The sequence below is a fragment of the Phyllobates terribilis genome, unplaced genomic scaffold, assembly GCF_046119375.1.
Source record: "Phyllobates terribilis strain yellow unplaced genomic scaffold, ASM4611937v1 Scaffold_7__3_contigs__length_470593459, whole genome shotgun sequence".
In the NCBI taxonomy this organism is placed as follows: Eukaryota; Metazoa; Chordata; class Amphibia; order Anura; family Dendrobatidae; genus Phyllobates; species Phyllobates terribilis.
This window is the reverse complement of record NW_027362767.1, coordinates 23745586-23767712: the sequence shown is the minus strand read 5'-3', so window position 1 is coordinate 23767712 and position 22127 is coordinate 23745586. Positions and strand designations below refer to the sequence as shown.

General features: G+C 42.4%; 1 pseudogene; it reads left to right on the top strand.

Annotated features, from left to right (window-relative positions):
* Positions 1-1390: 1390 nt before the first annotated feature.
* Positions 1391-19430, top strand: LOC141155342 (alpha-1-antitrypsin-like; annotated as a pseudogene).
* The last annotated feature ends 2697 nt before the right edge of the window (positions 19431-22127 follow it).

The window sequence follows — 22127 nt, the reverse complement described above, 5'->3', positions numbered from 1 at the left end:
CGGCGCAGCCATGACAAAGTGGCCAGCGTCTGCCTCCACAAGCCTGAAATGCCTCATTTCAAGTGCAAGCAAGCTAGCAGTATGGTATTGCAGCCTGGGGGTGGGTGGGTGGCAGTCTGCACACTTACGCTAGCATTCCAAGAAAACAAAGCAGATGCTAACTTCTATCATCATCATCATGCTCCTCACCTTGGCACTCTCAACTCCCCTGATGGAGAAGCCAGGGCCCACCGGAGGAGTCTGGTTGTCTGGTGGGCTCGGCCAATGCTGCCCTAAAGCAGGCCGGGCTAAGAAAAGTGTGGGGAAGGTTACCGGGACAAATAGGGGCGGCTGGGGACCGAGTATGGATACCAGGCCGCCGACGCAGCCATGACGTGGTGGCCAGATTCCGCATCCACATGCCTAAAAGGCCCAATTTCAAGTGCAAGCAAGCAAGCAGTATGGTATTGCAGCCTGGGGGTGGGTGGGTGGCAGGCTGCATACTTGAGCTTGCATTGCAAGGAATGGGGAGGTACAATTGAACACTGACCTGGGACAAGGACTTGCACGGGGATAGTTTCAAGTCTGCATCTTCTGATGCAGCAAGGATCACTTCTGATGGGCACACTTTTAGGCAGTGACCTGGGTGTCAGAGATGCTTCCAGGGGTCTTCCCTGTGCTGTTCCCATGTCTTTTCAGCACTGTATGCATGTGTCACACAGCACATGGCCAGATAAGGTTGTAACATGTTAAAATGACATTTCCCGGTGAATGCATTTGTCACAGTTGAAAGCAATACAAAAGTGCAAAAACGCAAAAAAAATGCTACTTGTGAACATAGCCCAAGGTGTGGAGGAGTATTTTTGCTTTTGGTTATTTATGTTACCTTATACACAAGTCTTTACCCTGGAAAGGATGTTCCTTAACATATTTCACAGGAAAACCGATTCAGTTTCGTTTTTGAACGTTTTATTGTGAGCCCGTAAAAGTGGCTTAATACCTCTGACAGCAGTGACCTGGGGGTCAGAAATGCTTCCTGGGGCGATCCCCATGCTGTCCCCATGTCATTTGAGCACTGTCTCTATCGTTTTGGGCACTTGTTAGGCTTTTAAAAGACTCCCGGGGGTGCCACCGCAAAAATGCTCGAGTCTCCCATAGACTAACCTTGGGCTCATTGCTCGGGTCGAGCACCCGAGTATCACAGTGAGCTCGGCCCGAGCTTCGAGCACCCGAGCATTTTAGTGCTCGCTCAACACTGGTTGTTACTGACATCTGGGGAGAATTTTATGTCAATAGCACCATAAGAAATAGATTCACTTAGAAAATAGGTGACGTGTTCAATACTTATTTCACCAGCTGTATGTGCAATATAAACTGACTGAAAGTGACATTTTCTTCTTCTTTCAGAAACATGAGGTTCTTTCTGTTTTTGGTAGTGGCTCTACTTTTTACATTGGTTTTGGCTGATCATCATGAGTCCGATAATAAAAATGAAGAGGATGACCAGCGCCAAAACATTAACGAGTCCACCCCCGGCCCCAAGATAGAGAAAAACACTTCCAAATTCTTCTTTGACCTGTATCGGCAGGTGGCTCTGGATCATCCTTCTGAGAACATAGCCTTTTCCCTGGTCAGTGTTTCTGCTACAATTGCTTACCTGTCTCTTGGTGCTAAGGCACAGACCCACTCACTGATCATTGAAGGAATTAGTTTCAAAACTTCTGAGATCTCAGAACAAGAAATTCATGAAGGTTCCCACCATCTTCTGGTTCTCACAAATCGTGAGCTGCAGCTCAGCGGTGGGAATGCACTCTTCATCTCCAAGGAACACAAGATTCTCCAGACGTTCTTAGATGAAGCCAAGAGGCTTTACCACTCCAAGGCTTTCTCTACTGACTTCAAGAACATTGAAGAAGTAAAAGACCAGTTCAACAGCTACAGGGAAAAGAACACCCATGGCAAGATTGCTGAGCTGCTGGACAGTGTAGGTAAGGACGCCTTTTTGTCCTCATCAACTACACTTATTTCAGAGGTAACCACTTACATTATAACACGTAACCCCCTACACCTGGTAGTGTAAATTCTGCCTCCGTCCTCCCTCAGTAGTGTCCTGACAGCTCACTTTTTGGAGAAGTCTCATCTAAAAGGAAAATATAGTAAAACATGTTCCTTCTCAACACTAATAAATCGTGCTGTAGTGGCCCTTGGGTCTTGGACATGGACGGCTGTAATAGCAGATAAGCTAAACTTAATGATACATCACAGTCAGCTCATATATTGGGTGTAAATAATATCGGCCACATAATATCACACCTTATAATATACTGTGTTATTTTTCATTTCTTCATAGGAAAATGGGGAAAAACATTCAATGAAGAACTGACCGAAGAAGGAGATTTTTATGTCAATGAGAACACAACTGTGAAGGTGCCGTTCATGAGAAGAATAGGGAAGTACAAAGTGGCTTTCACCGATGAGGCCACAGTGGTCTCCATACCCTGTAAAGGAGGTGCTGAGGCCTTGTTCATCCTGCCAAATAAGGGGAAGTTGTCCGAAATAGAACAGAATTTTAATGAAGACTCAATTCAAAAGTGGAAGAAATCAATGGACTGGCGGTAAGGAAATATTTATCTCATACCTATCTATTTATATGTCTACCTATTTTTCAAGAGGGCATCGGTTCACTGCTCAGAGCAGTTTTTCTTACATTAACTAAGACTATGGAGGACTGTGTGGAACTATGGAGTACTATGGAGGACTGTGGAGGACTATGGAAAACTAGAGAGGACATTGGAGAACTGTGGAGGACTATGGAAGACTAGAGAGGATTGTGGAAGACTATAAAGGACTGTGGAGGACTAGGGAGAACAACAGAGGACTGTGAAGGACTGTCTTTAGTCATGGTTCTTAATGTGAGTTATTGCAGCACCTTGAATCATCAGATCGGTCTTGTGCTGTTATTTGAGGTCATCAATTTCAGTGTCACATAATCTGCATGAATGTTCCAGGTGCTCAATTACAAGATAAGAAGCCGATGAGTGACCTAAGTTATATAAAGGACTGTAGATTCCTAGAGAACCGTAGCTGAAGTTCAGTGAATGTCAGTGACAGCAAGTCCTGCAGAAATGGAGAAATCCAAAAGTTCAATGATGCTGAAATTGGTTTCTATATTTTTTTTATTTAATTTTTTTACAGGTTTAATACAAAAAAAAATGTCAATAATAAAATACAATGCAGCGAGGTACCCTAATGTGAATACACTTAAAAGCAGCTACAAAAATGATAAAACTGCCACAAAAGTGGGCACCAAAGTGTGCACCGAAGGGCTTTATTGAAAGGGTTAAATGATTTGGGGACACTGAATCAAAGTAATGTCACTCCAGCCTGGCCCCAATAATTTCTGGGCACAAGAATTGGCGTCAAAGTGAACAAATAGCCAATTCTCCCAGATTCAAATAAGTAACTGAGGTTTTTCAGTCATTTAACCCTTTCAATAAAGCCATTCGGTGACCACTTTGATGCCCATTTTTATGCCAGTTTTATAATTTTTGTAGCTGCTTTTTAACATATTCACATCACGGCACCTCGCTGAAGTGCATTTTATTATTGCGATTTTTGTTGCTAAACCTGTAAATAACAGAAAAAGAAATTGGCGAATATGAAACCAGTGTAAAGTGTCAGCAGTACTGATCCAGAAAAAGTGAACACAGCTCAGTGTAAGTCAGGAGATGCCCTAGGAGAAAAATCAGAGGGATCATCTGTGGAGCAGAGCTGCAGGGAGTCCTGAGAGAGTACTGAGACCTTGTCATTACCAAACAAAAGAGCTAGGTGTCAGCTAATCCCATTCACACAATCTTCATTAGCATTTCCATTCATGTAACTTCTGGGGCAGCTGTGAGCTGCTATTTTTAGCCTAGGAAGGTGCCATTAGTCAAACAATGGTCCCTGGCTATTATTAACAGCTCACAGCTGTTTCTTTAGCTGCTACGTCCCCACGAACTGCAGTAAGCCGCGCTTTGAACGCATTGTATTTTTTCTGTGTCCAAAACGCGGTGTTCTAATGCCGCACTTTTGTTGTTGGTCCACCACATATAATGACACTTAGCGTGTTCGCTACAGAAATTGACATGCGGTGAGTTTGGGTACGTGGCCATGATCAGGAGCCGCTGCAGGTTTGATGCTGCGTGTTTATACAGCGTCAAAAACGCAGCGTCCAGATGTTACAGCATAGTGGATGGGATCTCTAGAAATCCCATGTCCACTATGTGTACATCAGAGGCTGCGGATCACCCGTGGACATTGACATGCGGCGCATCTTTCAGGACGGCAGCATGTCAAATTCACTTGCGAAGTCGCTAGTCTCCACAACAGAAATTTAACCACTAGAAAGTATTGAATGCGATAAATCTGCATGGTTCAGTAAACACATGTGGATTTACCTGCGTTCAACAGAATGCACCGTTTTGGACACAGCAAAAATATGCGTCCAAATCGCTGCTACATCTGGATCGTGGGCACAAAGCCTAAAATTTAAAAAAAAAATGGCGTGGGCTCCCGCGTGATTTTTATAACCAGTAGAGGGAAAGCCGACCGCTGGGGGCTGATATTAGTAGCCGGGGAAGGGGCCATTAGCCAACAATGTTCCCTTGCTATTAATATCAGCCCACAGCTGTTTGTTTAGCCTTTACTGGTAGATTACAGGGGGGCCCCAGAAAAAAAGTGATGTAGGGTCCCCCTATAAAATCGAACCAGAAAAGGCTAAACAGACAGCTGTGGGCTGATATTAATAGCCAGGGAAGGAGCCAAGAATATTAACCGCCTCCGCGGTTAATATCACCCCTCAGCAGTCCCAGAAATGGCGCATCTTCCCACTGCCAGGTAGCGGTGGCGAGTGGGGTAATGGGGTTGGGGTTCACGTCAGCCTTGAATTGGCGGCTGACGTGAAGCCCAGGTTAGTAATGGAGGGCGTCTATAAGACGCCCCCATTACTAATCGCATAGTAACGTTTTCACCGCTTTTTCAATAAATACACGGCCAGAATAAAGTATTTTAATGAAATAAAAAACACACGTTTTTTGTCAGGGATCCCCACACAGGGATGGCACTGGGGAGATCACACGATATCTCACCGTGCTGTCACGCTGTCCGTATTTCATCTGGAATCTCGAGCACGTGATCCAGACTACTCGCTACGTGGATATCGGAAAGCGACCAGTGAGAGTATGGCGTCACACCTCTGGGTTCCAAAGCAGGGAATCCGTGTTTACGCCCTCAGTACCATCACTGTCAGCTTCACGATAGCCCAATTATTATTATTCTTTGCCACCACAGGCCAAGTTTGAAATATAATACAGGCCTGGCCGGACGACTGCGTTTTGGTAGCGTATATGGCTTCGGGGAAGGGAACGATTACAGGACAAAAGAAGCCGAGCTATTCAATTTTATAATTAATCCAAAAGGGAGGCAGTGTTCAGGAAAAATATATACAAGGCTGTTACAAAGGAGACATTAAAATACATAAGCAGTTACATAAAATAAACAGGCTAAAAGAAGAAAACTTACACTATATGATCTCAGAGACGATCCAATATAGGTGGAGGAGGGGCTCCCCAGTTTGATTATGCTGTTATCGAACAGGACCCGTTGCTTATAATCCTTATACCCCCTGGTAATGAGTGAGTCTGTATTGTCCATGGGTTCTCTTATACCTAAGGGGAGATCTGTCCACACGCCCCTTGTGGTGACATCATGTGGGCTGGACTCCAGCCTGTACATTTTATTAAAAATGCTAACTTCTGTGATGACTCATCGCTTTTTGATCGCAGAAGCGTGCAAACAACGGCTTTTTTTTGCCTTCTGATTTTATCTTCAGTTACAGACCACACATCGCATAGCTGCAGTCTGCTCTTCTGGTGTTTTTGCGCTATGGCTCTCTGATTTGGCTTGCAACAATGAAAAACTATGTATGCATTCATCGGCTGTTTCTGTCACTAGAAATATGGGTCCCATTATTGTCAGATGCATGTAACTTACAATATTTCATATTTCGTTTCGTAGTTGGATTGTCTGGAGATTTCTTTGTTAAGCTCGGTAAAGCAACTTTCCCAGTGACAAGCAAATTAGTGCAATCCTGCCAGTAATTACCCCCCTGCGTGTGCCAGGGACAAGAGGCTCACATCTTAACGAGGTTTGGTGACACCTCTTGGCTGGCATTTGTTTGTGTAAGGCCTTTTGGCTGTGGGTGATAATTTGCAGGAAGATACTGTATATTTTCATGGAGACAACTCTGAAAAGATGGATAAGGGAGGGGGGTGAATATCTATGTCAGGCAAATATGGAAGAACATTTTCCTGACATTAATATTTCCCTGACAGCTTTAAAAAAAAAAATAATTGCACGCTCAGTCCTCGAAGCCTTCGTATCCTGAAAAAAAAGTAAACTAAAAAACAACCATATCCCTCACCTGTCCGACGTCACGACGTAATCCATTGGATTGTCCCTCGGCGATCTGGGTCACTTCTACAGCAGTGAAATCAGCAATCACTGATGTCATTGCTGTAGAAGACCGCAATGTACACTGGGGTTCACCAGCTGATCAGCCCTGGTGACCTCAGCACCAGTACTGGTGGGAACATTCTTCAGAATGTTCCCATGCAGCACTGGTGCCTTAAAGTGAGGTCACGAGAGCTCTCAGCTGATCTTCAGCTGAGAGCTCACGTGACCGCAGGTCCTGGCAGTGCAATGCACTGCTGGGAGCGAGCGCGCTCCCAACAGTGTATCCCCATCCGCCGGGCTGAAGTCATCGCCGGGGGACATCGTGAGTACCGGGGGCGGCTGCAAAGGTGAGAATAAGGTTTTTTTAAAAAAAATAAATAAATAAAAAAATAAAAATTTACATTTTTTTTAACGCACGCAGTCCCGGCTCTGCTGGGGGGACTACTGCTTCCCTCAGCCGCACCGCTCTCGCTGTTATCAGCAGGAGCGGCGGTCGGATGAGGAGAGTAGTAGTCCTCCTCTGCCAATGCGGGCACCACTCGCAGCATTTTTGCAGCGTTTCACCGCCCCTTGACTTTAATTGAAAGGCAGTAAATCCGCAGGAATAAATATTATACCTGTGGATTTGCTGCGGTTCAATTAAAGTCAATGGGCGGGAAAAGCTGCGGGAATGCTGCATATAAAGGACAAGCTGCGGTTTTTAACACAATGGCAATCCTGAGCGGAAATTTCCGCATCATGTTCACAGCACATCAGGATTACCATTGCAATAGCTGGCAGACCGATTACCAAGCGTTTTCGCTGCATTTCCGCGGCGTAAAACCACCGCGAAAACGCATCAAAAACGCTACATGTGCACTTAACCTTACAATGGTGGACGGAGCGATGCCAACCTAGTGTGGAGGAGCTGTTCTAGTGTTTCCCCATGGGAACATCTGAGGGAATAGCCGCTCAAGCCGGATTGCTGGGAGTTTAAGAACTGATATGTAGGAGCCGGATCTGTCCCATGGTGAATTCATACTGTAACCTGCTGCCATGTGTAACCATCGGGCTGAAGTCACGGCCAATATCAGATGAGCAGAATATCAGGCGCTGAGCCACTCTCCGAAGTGAACAGCGAGTTACTGGTAAATCCAGAGACAAATTGTTTCCAAGACTCCAGAGATGCACGGAGCCTCGGGAGCGGTGCAAAGGGAACTACCATTACATACTCGTTACCTCTAACTATTTTATAAAGCAGCCAGAGATGAACATGATAAGGAAGGCGGCAACTCATGGACCACGGCTGTGTGCTTCCCCCCAGGGTAAAATGTGCCAACCAGCCCCTTGCACACAATGTCATCCTTACTCTCTCCTCGGTCTTTGGTTTGTGTGAGTGTTTATATGTAGAATCCCAATGTGCATCGCTATCCCCTCTCCATATAAGACCACCATTGTGAATCCATCAATGTATACGTACAGATCAGTATGTCTGGTGTTATGATAAGTATCAGTCTAATACTGTTCCTCTTCATTGCATGCAGCCATGTGGACTTATTCCTCCCTAAATTCAAGATCTCTGGCACTATGAACCTTAAAAAGACATTAAGCAAAATGGGCGTAGAAGACATCTTCTTAGACAACGCTGATCTATCTAGTATCACCGTAGAAGCCGACGTAAAGATTTCTATGGTAAGGTCTATATATCTAAATAGAAAAAGTGAAGCAGAACAAAATGCAAAAAAAAACCTCACGGTGTCTCCTGGACTAACAATCACATAATCAGTCAGATATATAAAGATAAGAAGAGGCAGCGCTCCATTAATAGGCAAAGGCTGGACCTCATCAGCCCATGTAGAGACGTTTCAGTCCTATCACAGAACATTTCTCAATCAAGAGCATATAAGTATATTTATAGTGACCAATTATTACATAATTTACATTAAAATTTCAAATCATCACAGACAATTCCATTATAGTTCATTTACTTTGTGTAATCACATGTGACATACTGTATTATAGCAAAGCCACCACAAATCCATATTTACCTACTGTGTATATTCACAGTAAAGTGCATTTGTGCATAAATAGTTGAAATGATACAAGTGTTAAATTGATTCCCCTTTAACAACCCTGGGATTTTCCGTTTTCGCATTTTCGTTTTTTGCTCCCCTTGTTCCCAGAGCCATAGCGTTTTTATTTTTCTGACAATGTGGCGGTGTGAGGGCTTATTTTTTGCGGGACGAGTTGTACTTTTGAAAGCCATCACTGGTTTTACCATATCGTGTACTGGAAATTGGGAAAAAAATTCCAAGTGTGGTGAAATTGCAAAAAAAAATGCAATTCCACAGTGGTCTTTTTTTGTTTTTTTTACCACGTTCACTAAATGCTAAAACTGACCTGCCATTCTTATTCTCCAGGTCATTATGAGTTCGTAGACACCAAACATGTATAGCTTCTTTTGCTGAAAAAAAAAATGGCACCATTTTCCGAGACCCGTAGCGTTTCCATGCTTATTTTTTGTGCGCCAAGTTGACGTTTTTATTGATACCATTTTTGGGTAGATCCGATGTTTTGATCGCCTGTTATTGTACTTTATTGCAATGTTGCGGTGACCAAAAAACGTAATTCTGGCGTTTAGAATTTTTTTCTCATTACACCGTTTGCCGATATGATTAAGTATTTTTTATTTTGATAGATCGGCCAATTCTGAACGCGGCGATACCAAATATGTGTATGTGTTTGTTTTTTTTTATTACTATTTTATTTTGAATGGGGCGAAAGGGGGATAATTAAAACTTTTATGCTTTTTATTTTTTTATATTTTTAAAAAAATTTTTTTTTTTACTTTTTGCTTGCTTCTATAGTCTCCATAGGAGATTAGAAGCAGCACTTGTCTGATCGCCTCTGCTTCATACAGGGAACGAATAGATCCCCTGTATGCAGCAGAAATGCTCCTGGGCTATGAGCGCCGACCACTAGGCGGCGCTCATAGCAATCAGGAGATGACAACCACAGGGGTCTGCTGCAGACCCAGGGTTGTCATGCCCACCCATCAGTGACCCGCGATCACGTGACGGGGTCACTGATGGGTGGGGCTAACCACGCGCTTCCCGGAAGTGCGAGTTAAATGCCGCTGTCAGAGATTGACAGTGGCATTTAACTGGTTAACAGCCGCGGGTGGATCGCGATTCCACCCGCGGCTATTGCAGGCACAAGTCAGCTGTATAGATCAGCTAATAGTACTAATACGGCAAAGGCTAGAAAGAGCTTCAAATAATGATTCACCCAGAAAACATATAGATAGAATCAAAAGATTAAAGGTAAATCACGCAAACGGCGTTTCCAATTAGTGCCGTGTCTGCATTTCCCCGGTCATTAAGAAATAGGAAGGAAATCACTGGTGCATCGTGGAGCTCGCTCTCTGCAGCATAGGAACTCAGGGCCACCATCTTGGTTGTGGAAAAGCTTCACTTCCAACATAATCCTAGAGTGCATGCTCCTAGATACCAAAAACACCATATTTACTATGGGAAACCCAGCGGACAAGCCCTCAATAGTAACGCCAGTAATCTTATAGTGTATATCATATTCATCAGATTGACTTGCAACAGCCATCTTAAAGAAACAGGATCACTTTTCTAGTACAGCACTGATCTATCACTATCCGCAGGACCGCAGCAGAACGACCCTAATGGAGCCACAAAACTGCAGTCCACGGATTAGATGGGAGTCATGATCTTGTAGGATACATAAAGGTGTGCAATTCAACAAAGGACCCTACGATTGGCATTATTAGATGGGCATAAGCTGGTGGTTTCCACAAAAATAATTTATGGAGAAAAACATATAGCAAAATATAAATAAAACACTTTTTAACCCCTTTACCCCCGAAGGTGGTTTGCACGTTAATGACCATGCCAATTAATACCTCTGAAACGCTTCACTGATTCTAAGATTGTTTTTTCATGATATATTGTACTTCATGATAGTGATAAAATTTCTTCGATATGTCTTGCGTTACTTTGTGAAAAAAAAAAAATTTGGTGAAAAATGTGAAAATTTTGCAATTTTCAAACTTTGAATTTTCATGCCTTTAAATCAGAGAGATATGTTACACAAAATAGTTAATAAATAACATTTCCCACATGTCTACTTTACATCAGCACAATTTGGAACCAAAATTTTTTTGGTTAAAAGTTATAAGGATTTGCAAAACCATTTTTTTAGGAACCACATCACATTTGAAGTGACTTTGAGGGTCCTTTATGACAGAAAATACCCAAACGTTACACCATTCTAAACACTGCACCCCTCAAGGTGCTCAAAACCACATTTATAAACCCTTCAGGTGCTTCACAGGAATTTTTGGAATGTGGAAGAAAACAATGAACATTTAACTTTTTTTCACAAAAATGTTAATTTAGAACTATTTTTATTTATTTTCGCAAGGGTAACAGGAAAAAATGGACCCCAAAATTTGTTGTGCAATTTCTCCTCAGTAAGCCGATACCCCATATGTGGGGGAAAACTACTGTTTGGGCACACGGCAGGGCTCAGAAGGGAAGGAGCGCCATTTGACTTTTTGAATGTAAAATTTGCTTGAATAATTAGAGGACGCCATGTTGCGTTTGGAGAGCCCCTTATGTGCCTAAATAGTGGAAACCCCCCACAAGTGACAACATTTTGGAAACTGGACCCTTCAGGGAACTTATTTAGATGTGTGGTGAGCACCTTGAACCCCCAGGTGCTTCACAGAAGTTTATAATGTAGAGCCGTGAAAATAAAATTTTCACATTTTTCCCACAAAAATGTTTTTCAGCCCACAATTTTGCATTTTTATAAGGGTAACAGTATAAATTGCACCATATCTTTTGTTGTGTAATTTCTACTGAGTAAGCTGATACCTCATATGTGGGGGAAAACCACTGTTTGGGTGCACGGCAGGGCTCAGAAGGGTTAAGTAGAGTCGTGAAAATAAAAAAATCTAACTTTTTCCACAAATATGATTTTTTTAGCCCCAAATTATTTATTTTCACAAGGGTGAGAGGAGAAAATGGACCCCAAAAACTGTTGTGCAATTTCTCCTGAGTACGCCGATACCCCATATGTGGGGAAAATGCACTGTTTTGGCGCACGGCTGGGTTCAGAAGGGAAGGAGAACTGTGTGACTTTTTGAATGCAAAATTGGTTTGAATTGAGAGTGGACGCAATGTTGCATTTGGAGAGCCCCTGATGCACCTAAACTGTGGAAACTCTCCACAAGTGACCCCATTTTGGAAACTAGACCCCTCAAGGATTTTTTTAAGGGGTATAGTGAACATTTTCAACCCAGAGGTACAACACAGAATTTGATAACATTAGGTCATCATATTGAATAAGCTCAAGTTATTAGTCTTGAGTGCAAGTGCTCGCTACTTGAGCTTGCATCGGGTACTCGGGTATGAACCATGTATCGCGGGTGCTCAAGTGACATGCTCGAGTCCCCACCCTGCATGTTTCACGGTTTTTAGACACCCAAAAGAAAACATATGGGTATCGCTTGCGCATGGCAGGCAATCCCCGCAAGGTTTTTTGGCTGTATAACAGAAACATATGGGGCAGAGACTCGAGCACCCGTGATACTCAGTGCATACCCAAGCACCCGATGCAAACTCAAGTAGAGAGCACTTGCGCTCAACACTAGTCGCCATATCGTCATAATTTTTTTTCTTTACTTTTGAAATAATCCCAAACCTAACACAACCTAACCCCAACCCTAATACAACCCTAACCCTAACACAAACCTAACATGACCTTCACCCTAGCACAACCCTAACTCTAGAACAAGCCTAACCCTAGCACAGCCCTAACCCTAGCACAGCCCTAACCCTAACACAACCCTAACACAACCCTAACCCTAGCACAAGACTAACCCTAGCACAAGACTAACCCTAGCACAAACCTAACCCTAGCACAACCCTAACCCTAAAACAACCCTAAAACAACCCTAGCACAACTCTAACCCTAGCACAACCCTAACCCCAACCCTAATACAACCCTAACCCTAACTCAACCCTGACCCTAGAGGTTTTTTTTTATGCTATTCCTCGTGGGGTACAAGTGATTAGACGACTTTATTCTTCAGGTCGGTGCGATTACCGCAATACCAAATTCATATCGGGTTTTTATGTTTGTCAGCTGTCACACACTAAAAGACACTTTTTTTTTGCAAAGATTAGTTTTTGCAATCATTTTTCCATATTTTGGCCGACAAAGTCATGTGACGGCTTGTGTTTTGCGGACAAGTTGACATTTTTATTGCTACTATTTTCGGGCACGTGACATTTTTTGATCACTTTCTATTCTGATTTTTGGGAGGCAGAATAAACAAAAACCAACAATTCAGAAATTGTTTTTTTGTTTTTTTTTCACGCCGTTCTGCATGTGGTAAAATTGATAAGGCAGCGTTATTCTTCGGGTCAGTATGTTTACAGCGGTACCACATTTATATAGTTTTTTTATGTTTTGACGCTTTTACACAATAAAAAATATTTTATGCGAAAAATATTTTTTTTTGCATTGCTTTATTCTGAGAGCTATAACTTTTTTACATTTCAGCTGATGGAGCTGTATGGTAGCTTGATTTTTTGCGGGACAAGATGACGTTTTCAGCGGTACCATTTTTATTTACATTAGTCTTTTTGATCTAATTTTATTCCATTTTTTGTTTGACGGTATGATGATAAAGCATCGTATTTTGCTTAGTTTTTTATTTATTTTTTTTACCGTGTTCACTAAGGAAGTTAACTAGTGGGACAGTTTTATAGGTCAGGTCATTCCGGAAGCGTCAATGCCAAATGTGTGTAGTTTTATTGTTTGTTTTTGCTTTTTTTTCATAATAATATTTATTTATGGGTACAGTATATATATATACAGTTATATGAAAAAGTTTGGGCACCCCTATTAATCTTAAGCTTAATGTTTTATAAAAATTGGTGTTTTTGCAACAGCTATTTCAGTTTGATATATGTAATAACTGTTGGACACAGTAATGTTTCTGCCTTGAAATGAGGTTTATTGTACTAACAGAAAATGTGCAATCTGCATTCAAACAAAATTTGACAGGTGCATAAGTATGGGCACCCTTTTCATTTTCTTGTTTTAAATACTCCTACCTACATTTTACTGACTTACTAAAGCACTTTTTTTGGTTTTGTAACCTCATTGAGCTTTGAACTTCATAGCCAGGTGTATGCAATCATGAGAAAAGCTACTTAAAGTGGCTACTTGCAAGTTGTTCTCCTGTTTGAATCTCCTCTGAAGAGTGGCATCATGGGCTCCTCAAAACAACTGTCAAATGATCTGAAAGCAAAGATTATTCAACATAGTTGTTCAGGGGAAGGATACAAAAAGCTGTCTCAGAGATTTAACCTGTCAGTTTCCACTGTGAGGAAAATAGTAAGGAAATGGAAGAACACAGGGACAGTTCTTGTTAAGGCCAGAAGTGGCAGGCCAAGAAAAACATCAGAAAGGCAGAGAAGAAGAATGGTGAGATCAGTCAAGGACAATCCTCAGACCACCTCCAGAGAGCTGCAGCATCAACTTGCTGCAGATGGTGTCACTGTGCATCGGTCAACTATACAATGCACTTTGCACAAGGAGAAGCTGTATAGGAGAGTGATGCGAAAGAAGCCGTTTCTGCAAGCACGCCACAAGCAGAGTCGGCTGAGGTATGCAAAAGCACATTTGCAGAAGCCAATTTCTGTTTGGAAGAAGGTCCTGTGGACTGATGAAACCAAGATTGAGTTGTTTGGTCATACAAAAAGGCGTTATGCATGGCGGAAAAAAAAACACAGCATTCCAAGAAAAACACTTGCTACCCACAGTAAAATTTGGTGGAGGTTCCATCATGCTTTGGGGCTGTGTGGCCAATGCCAGCACCGGGAATCTTGTTAAAGTTGAGGGACGCATGGATTCCACTCAGTATCAGCAGATTCTTGACAATAATGTTCAAGAATCAGTGATAAAGTTGAAGTTACGCAGGGGATGGATCTTTCAGCAAGACAATGATCCAAAACACCGCTCCAAATCTACTCAGGCATTCATACAGAGGAACAATTACAATGTTCTGGAATGGCCATCCCAGTCCCCAGACCTGAATATCATTGAACATCTGTGGGATCATTTGAAGAGGGATGTCCATGCTCGGCGACCATCAAACTTAACTGAACTGGAATTGTTTTGTAAAGAGGAATGGTCAAAAATACCTTCATCCAGGGTCCAGGAAATCATTAAAAGCTACAGGAAGCGACAAGAGGCTGTTATTTTTTGCAAAAGGAGGATCTACTAAATATTAATGTCACTTTTCTGGTGAGGTGCCCATACTTATGCACCTGTCAAATTTTGTTTGAATGCAGATTGCACATTTTCTGTTAGTACAATAAACCTCATTTCAAGGCAGAAACATTACTGTGTCCAACAGTTATTACATATATCAAACTGAAATAGCTGTTGCAAAAACACCAATTTTTATAAAACATTAAGCTTAAGATTAATAGGAGTGCCCAAACTTTTTCATATAACTGTATATATATATATATATATATATATACAGTACAGACCAAAAGTTTGGACACACCTTCTCATTTAAAGATTTTTCTGTATTTTCATGACTATGAAAATTGTACATTCACACTGAAGGCATCAAAACTTTGAATTAACACATGTGAAATTGTATACTTAACAAAAAAGTGTGATACAACTGAAAATATGTCTTATATTCTAGGTTCTGCAAAGTAGCCACCTTTTGCTTTGATTACTGCTTTGCACACTCTTGGCATTCTCTTGATGAGCTTCAAGAGGTAGTCACCGAAAATGGTCTTCCAACAATCTTGAAGGATTTCCCAGAGATGCTTAGCACTTGTTGGCCCTTTTGCCTTCACTCTGCGGTCCAGCTCACCCCAAACCATCTCGAGTGGGTTCAGGTCTGGTGACTGTGGAGGCCAGGTCATCTGGCGCAGCACCCCATCACTCTCCCTCTTGGTCAAATAGCCCTTACACAGCCTGGAGGTGTGTTTGGGGTCATTGTCCTGTTGAAAAATAAATGATGGTTCAACTAAACGCAAACCGGATGGAATAGCATGCCGCTGCAAGATGCTGTGTAGCCATGCTGGTTCAATTTTGAATAAATCCCCAACAGTGTTACCAGCAAAGCCCCCCACACCATCATACCTCCTCCTCCATGCTTCACGGTGGGAACCAGGCATGTAGAGTCCATCCGTTCACCTTTATTGTGTCGCACAAAGATACGGTGGTTGGAACCAAAAATCTCAAATTTGGACTCATCAGACCAAAGAACAGATTTCCACTGGTCTAATGTCCATTCCTTGTGTTCTTTAGCCCAAACAAGTCTCTTCTGCTTGTTGCCTCTCCTTAGCAGTGGTTTCCTAGCAGCTATTTTACCATGAAGGCCTGCTGCACAAAGTCTCTTCTTAACAGTTGTTGTAGAGATGTGTCTGCTGCTAGAACTCTGTGTGGCATTGACCTGGTCTCTAATCTGAGCTGCTGTTAACCTGCGATTTCTGAGGCTGGTGGCTCGGATAAACTTATCCTCAGAAGCAGAGGTGACTCTTGGTCTTCCTTTCCTGGGGCGGTCCTCATGTGAGCCAGTTTCTTTGTAGCACTTGATGGTTTTTGCAACTGCACTTGGGGACACTTTCAAAGTTTGCCCAATTTTTCGGACTGACTAACCTTCATTTCTTAAAGTAATGATGGCCACTCGTTTTTATTTACTTAGCTGCTTTTTTCTTGCCATAATACAAATTCTAGCAGTCTATTCAGTAGGACTATCAGCTGTGTATCCCCCTGACTTCTGCACAACACAACTGATGGTCCCAACCCCATTTATAAGGCAAGAAATCCCACTTATTAATCCTGACAGGGCACACATGTGAAGTGAAAACCATTTCCGGTGACTACCTCTTGAAGCTCATCAAGAGAATGCCAAGAGTGTGCAAAGCAGTCATCAAAGCAAAAGGTGGCTACTTTGAAGAACTTAGAATATAAGACATATTTTAAATTGTTTCACACTTTTTTGTTAAGTATATAATTCCACATGTGTTAATTCATAGTTTTGATGCCTTCAGTGTGAATGTACAATTTTCATAGTCATGAAAATACAGAAAAATCTTTAAATGAGGTGTGTCCAAACTTTTGGTCTGTACTGTATATTTATATATTTTTACCCCAAAAATTTTTTTCACTTTCTGACACTGTTTTTCACTTTTACACTTTTTCCCACTTTCATTCTTTTGCAGGCTGAACGCTTGTATAGCATAGAGATGCAACAGCAGCATCCCCTATGCTATGCAGGCTGTCAGCCCTGCAGACTCAAGTTAGATAGATCATGCAGAGTGCACGATCTATCTAACTTCCTGATGCCTTGTGACGACATCGGGTCACCATGGCAACGATCGGGACCCCGCGTACAGAGCAATTCAAGGTTAGAGGGGCGCTCTTACCTCTGCCTGCCCCGGAAATGTGGCGATCAAGGTGAACCTCCGTCCCAGTCTCAAGTCACTAACAGACTGAAAGAGGTTTTGCTGAAGAACATCCCTGTATTTCGCATCATCCATCTTCCCCTTGACTATGACCATTTTTCCTGTCCCTGCTGGAGAAAAACATCCCCACAGCATGATGCTGCCACCACCATGTTTCACTGTGGGGATGGTGTTCTTGGGGTGATGAGCTGTGTTGGTTTGGTGCTAAATATAGCGTTTACATTGGTGGCCAAAAAGTTAAATTTTGGTCTCATCTGACCACAGCACCTTCCTCCATACATTTGGGGAGTCTCCTACATGTCTTTTGGCAAAGTTAAAACGAGCCTTACAATTTTTCTGCCCACTGTTCCATAAAGGCCACCTCTATGTAGTGTACGGCTTATTGTGGTCGTATAGACAGATACTCCAGTCTCTGCTTGGGAACTCTGCAGTGCCTTCAGGGTTACCTTTAGTCTCTGTGCTGCCTCTCTGATTAATGCCCTCCTTGCCCGGGCTGAGAGTTGTGCCTTCTCTTGGCAGGTTCGTTGTGGTAGCATGTTCTTACCATTTAATGATAATGGATTTGATGGTGCTCCGGGGGATCATCAGAAATTGGGATCTTTTTTTTTATAACCCAACCCTGATTTGTACTTCTCAACAACTTTGTCCCTGACTTATCTGGAGATCTCCCTGGTCTTCATGGTGCTATTTGGAGATCTCCTTAGTCTTCATGGTGTTGTTTGGAGATCTCCTTGGTCTTCATGGTGTTGTTTGGAGATCTTCTTGGTCTTCATGGTGTTGTTTGGAGATCTACTTGGTCTTCATGATGTTGTTTGGAGATCCCCTTGGTCTTCATGGTGTTTGGTTAGTCGTGCCTCTTGCTTAATGGTGTTGCAGCCTCTGTGACTTTTCAGAAAAGGTAAAGTCTATATACTGACAGATATGTGACACTTAGGACATCCATCTGTATGCAATCTGTCACTAAGCATGGGATTTATGAAGGGAATTGCTTGCACCAGAAATTTTTAGGGGTTTCATAGCAAAAGGGTGAATACATATGCACATGCCAATTTTTAGTTATTTGATCTCATAAATGTAATTTTTGTCTATATTTTCTCACTTCACCAACATAGACTATTTAGTGCTGATGCATCACAAACAAATCGATTACAAAGATATTTACACACAGGTTGTAATGTAACAAAGTAGGTGAAAAGCCAAGGGGGTGAATAGTTTTGCAAGCCTTTCGTTATCCTATTCATGAATTAATCACACTTAATCATAAGGGAGCAGTTCACACATGACAAACAGGGAAACCATCCCTTTCTCTGTGTCCCTGTTAGGTATAGTTGTACGGTACAGTCATTCTGCTGCGGTCCTGGGGATAGTGATATATCAGTGCTGTACTAGAAAAGTGATACTGTTTCTTTAAGATGGCTGTCATAAGTCAATTTGATGAATATGATATACACTGAGACGTGTTATCTAGGATTATCAGCTGTATATTTGTACTGGCGATACTACTGAGGGCTTGACTGCTGGGTTTCCCATAATAAATATGCCAGTTTTGGTGTCTAGGAGAATGCACTCTGGGATTATGTTGGAAGTGAAGCTTTCCCACAACCAAGGTGGTGGATATGTGTTCCTAAACTGAAGAAAGAGTGCTCCACGTGATTTCCTTCCTATTCCTAATGACCGGGGAAATGCAGACATGGCACTAACTAATTGGAAATGCCGTGTAAATCTTTGCTGGGTGAATCATTATTTTAATCAATTTAACACTTGTTCTTGATTATTGTGTTCATTTGCTTGAGAAAGGTTCTGTGATACGATCGAAACGTCGCCCCATGGGCTAATGAAGTCCACACTTTGCCCATTAATGGAGAACTGCCTCTTACCTATATCAATTATCCATCCATCTGTATTCCACATACAGCTGAAACCAGAAGTTTCCATCCACTATATAAAAAGACACATCTGCAGGTTTTTCTCATTATCTGACATGAAATCAGAATAAACCTTTCCTGTTTTAGGTCATTTACCATCATTTTTAATGATGCCTTAAAAAATTCTCTCTCTCTCATTATTCTGGCATTTGGAAAATATTAAAATTGATGGTAATCCTAATTGACCTAAAACGGGAAAGGTTTATTCTGATTTCATGTCCGATATTGAGAAAAACATCCAGATGTGTCTTTTTATATAGTGGATGGAAACTTCTGGTTTCAACTGTAATAAGTATGTTAATACCCCTCTTTTTCTGCTCCGCAGGTTTTCCGTAGAGCTGTGCTTAGTGCTGATGAGAAGGGGACGGAGGCGGCCGACTCTACAGTGGCTGAGATATCTCCTATCTCCCCCAATTTTGTTTTTAAGTTTGAGAGGTCTTTCACATTTTTAATATCTGACAAAGACAATATTGTTATCACTGCTGGAAGAGTTATAAACCCCCAGGAATGATTCCCTACAAAACTTTTCTCCAATAAAATGTTTCTTTTCATTGTTGTTGTCATTTTTTCTATATTTCTGCAATGTTTAGATGCCGAACACATCCGCCGCCATCTCCTGCCCCTCCACCCCATGTACGTATGCTGATCCCAATGAAGGCAGTGGCTGGCGGCTGACAGTCGCTCCTCCATTTCTTATCCATATTGATCTGTAAGAAATATATTTCGGTAGAGAAAGGAACGGAAAGAAGAACAGGATGAGACGGACAGCCAGAAACATCCAAGCAATTCACAAGTAAACCTGGGGGGTAAAAGACCACCGGACCTCAGCTGTCCTCTAGATCGGAGACTCACTTCTCATGGGCAGAGGGGTCAGATAAGCCCCTATTATATTATCCCCCCTATTATAACACATATTACACACACAAGTCCTTACGAGATGTTACTCCGTCTAAGTTATCATTATTAGGGCTCCTGGATGATACTTCTTGTAACTCCATAAAATAGCAAGAGTGGAGAACAACTAGAAAGTTCAATTACTGCTCATCATACTTAGTGGAATCACATATTAAATGGACACAACACATTGTACCTCAAGTAATATCTACTATAAAAGAATGATTTTCCTATAAGCTTCTCCTCTACACAATAGTGAGGGGCGACAATTTTGTATAAAGGTGACTCTATAACAGCAATGATATTGGCCCAAGCTGTGGTCTGTGGAAAGGGGCACTGGAAGGTGAACAGCTCTGTGGTGCAAGATCCACGGTTCAGAGAGGCCTTCACCACATTCTATATTGAGCGTATTACCACCCAGTGTATGTGTGATGATACAGCTGAGTGGTGGGAGATCATGAAGAGTGACATCAAGCAGTTTATTATACGAGCAGCCAGGAGACGTAGTAATATGGATTATATGAGATACACAGCCCTAAGACTGCTCCTCAGCCGGCTATACAGCAGGATGAATGGTGGTGAGGAGGTGGACGGACGGAGCGTCAGCCATATAAAGCAGCGGATGAGGGAGCTGCAGTACGATTGCCTCAAGTCTCTCAAGGCGGAGGGACAGTTTGATAGTTGGGGCGTCCATAACCCAGATCCCTTTATTGCCTGTAAGAACAGGGTCAGTAAGAAGCTGATCACTGGCTTGTTAGATGAGAATGGGGTGGAGCAGTCAGAGCCGGAGAAAGTCCACAGGATCATTGGGGATTATTATAGAGATCGACTGTATATAAAGGGGCTCATATCAATAAAGATGACATTAAAGCCTATCAGATGGGGGTGCCCCTGCCAATGTTAGACCCGCTGCAGGCAGATAGTATGGCCGATCCCATAACTCAGGATGGGGTGAAGAGGAGCATTGACTCCTTAAAGGCCAACAAGAGCCCAGGGCTGGACGGCCTGACCAACGAGTTTTATAGAGAGTTCAGGGACTTATTGGCTCCGGACCTGGTGCAGGTCTATAATGATTGCCTCTCTGCAGGGAAGCTCCTACAGTCCCAGTATAGATCTGTTCTGGTTCTCCTGGCAAAGAAGGGAAATCTAAAAGATATAAAGAACTGGCGTCCATTGTCTTTGCTAATCGCTGATTATAAAATCCCGGCCAAGATCTTGTATTATCGGCTGAGCGAGGTGGCGGGTGAGCTGATCATCGCCAACCAGACGTGTGGTGTGAAGGGTCGGAAAATAGAGGACGCATTGCGGCTGGTGAGAGAATCTGTGACATACATTAAGCAGCACAATGTAGGGGCGTGTCAGAAAAATATTAAGAATTTCTCCCCCTGAAGCCCCTCTCACCCCTTCCCTATAGTATTTGTCAGGAGAGAAGAGCTGATAATCAACCATCTGTCTGTATGCAAATTATCACCCACAGCAGAAGTGACTTGTAAATAAATGTTGGCACAAAAGGTGCTACAAACCCAATCGGCATAAGAGTGTATTTCCCCTTGGCAGAGGCCGGGGATAATTAGACACAGGCTTGTGAGAAATTTACACCTAGCAGAGGAGGACGCAGCTCGTTAAATTCAAACACAGTCACAAGTCCCAGCTGCAAATCTCCAGACTTTTGGGCACCGACACGAAATATTGAATATTGTGAATTCCATAATTCTGATACTAATGGGACCCATATTCTGAGTGGCGGGGTCAGCTAGGGAACAATATGGATATTTTCCTGTTGCTGTAAGCTTCTCCGGGGGGCTGTGGCTCAAAAGTAACAAAATAGCAGATCGCAACTGTGTCATTTGTGGTCTCTACCAGAAGGTAAATTCATAACGGAAAAGATGGTATCACTTTCGGGCCTCTATGATCAACCAACGATGAGTTATCACAAAAAAACAGATATCTTAATAATAATAGGAAGACTAGAGACCAGACCATGTGATGTCAGCACAGGGGGTGTGTGGGCAGGTTTCCCCTTAGGCATAAAAGAATCCACTGAGGTTGTAGTAGTATTTATTGCCTGAGGGGTATAGAGACTATAAGCAAAGGATCACGTTCTATAACATTCAAATCAAATTGGGGAGCCCCACCTCCAGCTATACTGAGTCGTCTCTGCAAACTTTATAGTAAGTTTCTTCTTTAATCCTTATTATTTTGTGTAACTGCATACATAATGTATTGTCTCCTTTTGTAAAATCTTGTATATTTTTCCTAAACACTGCATCCCTTTTGGATGAAATATAAAATTTAATAGTTCTGTTTCTTTTGT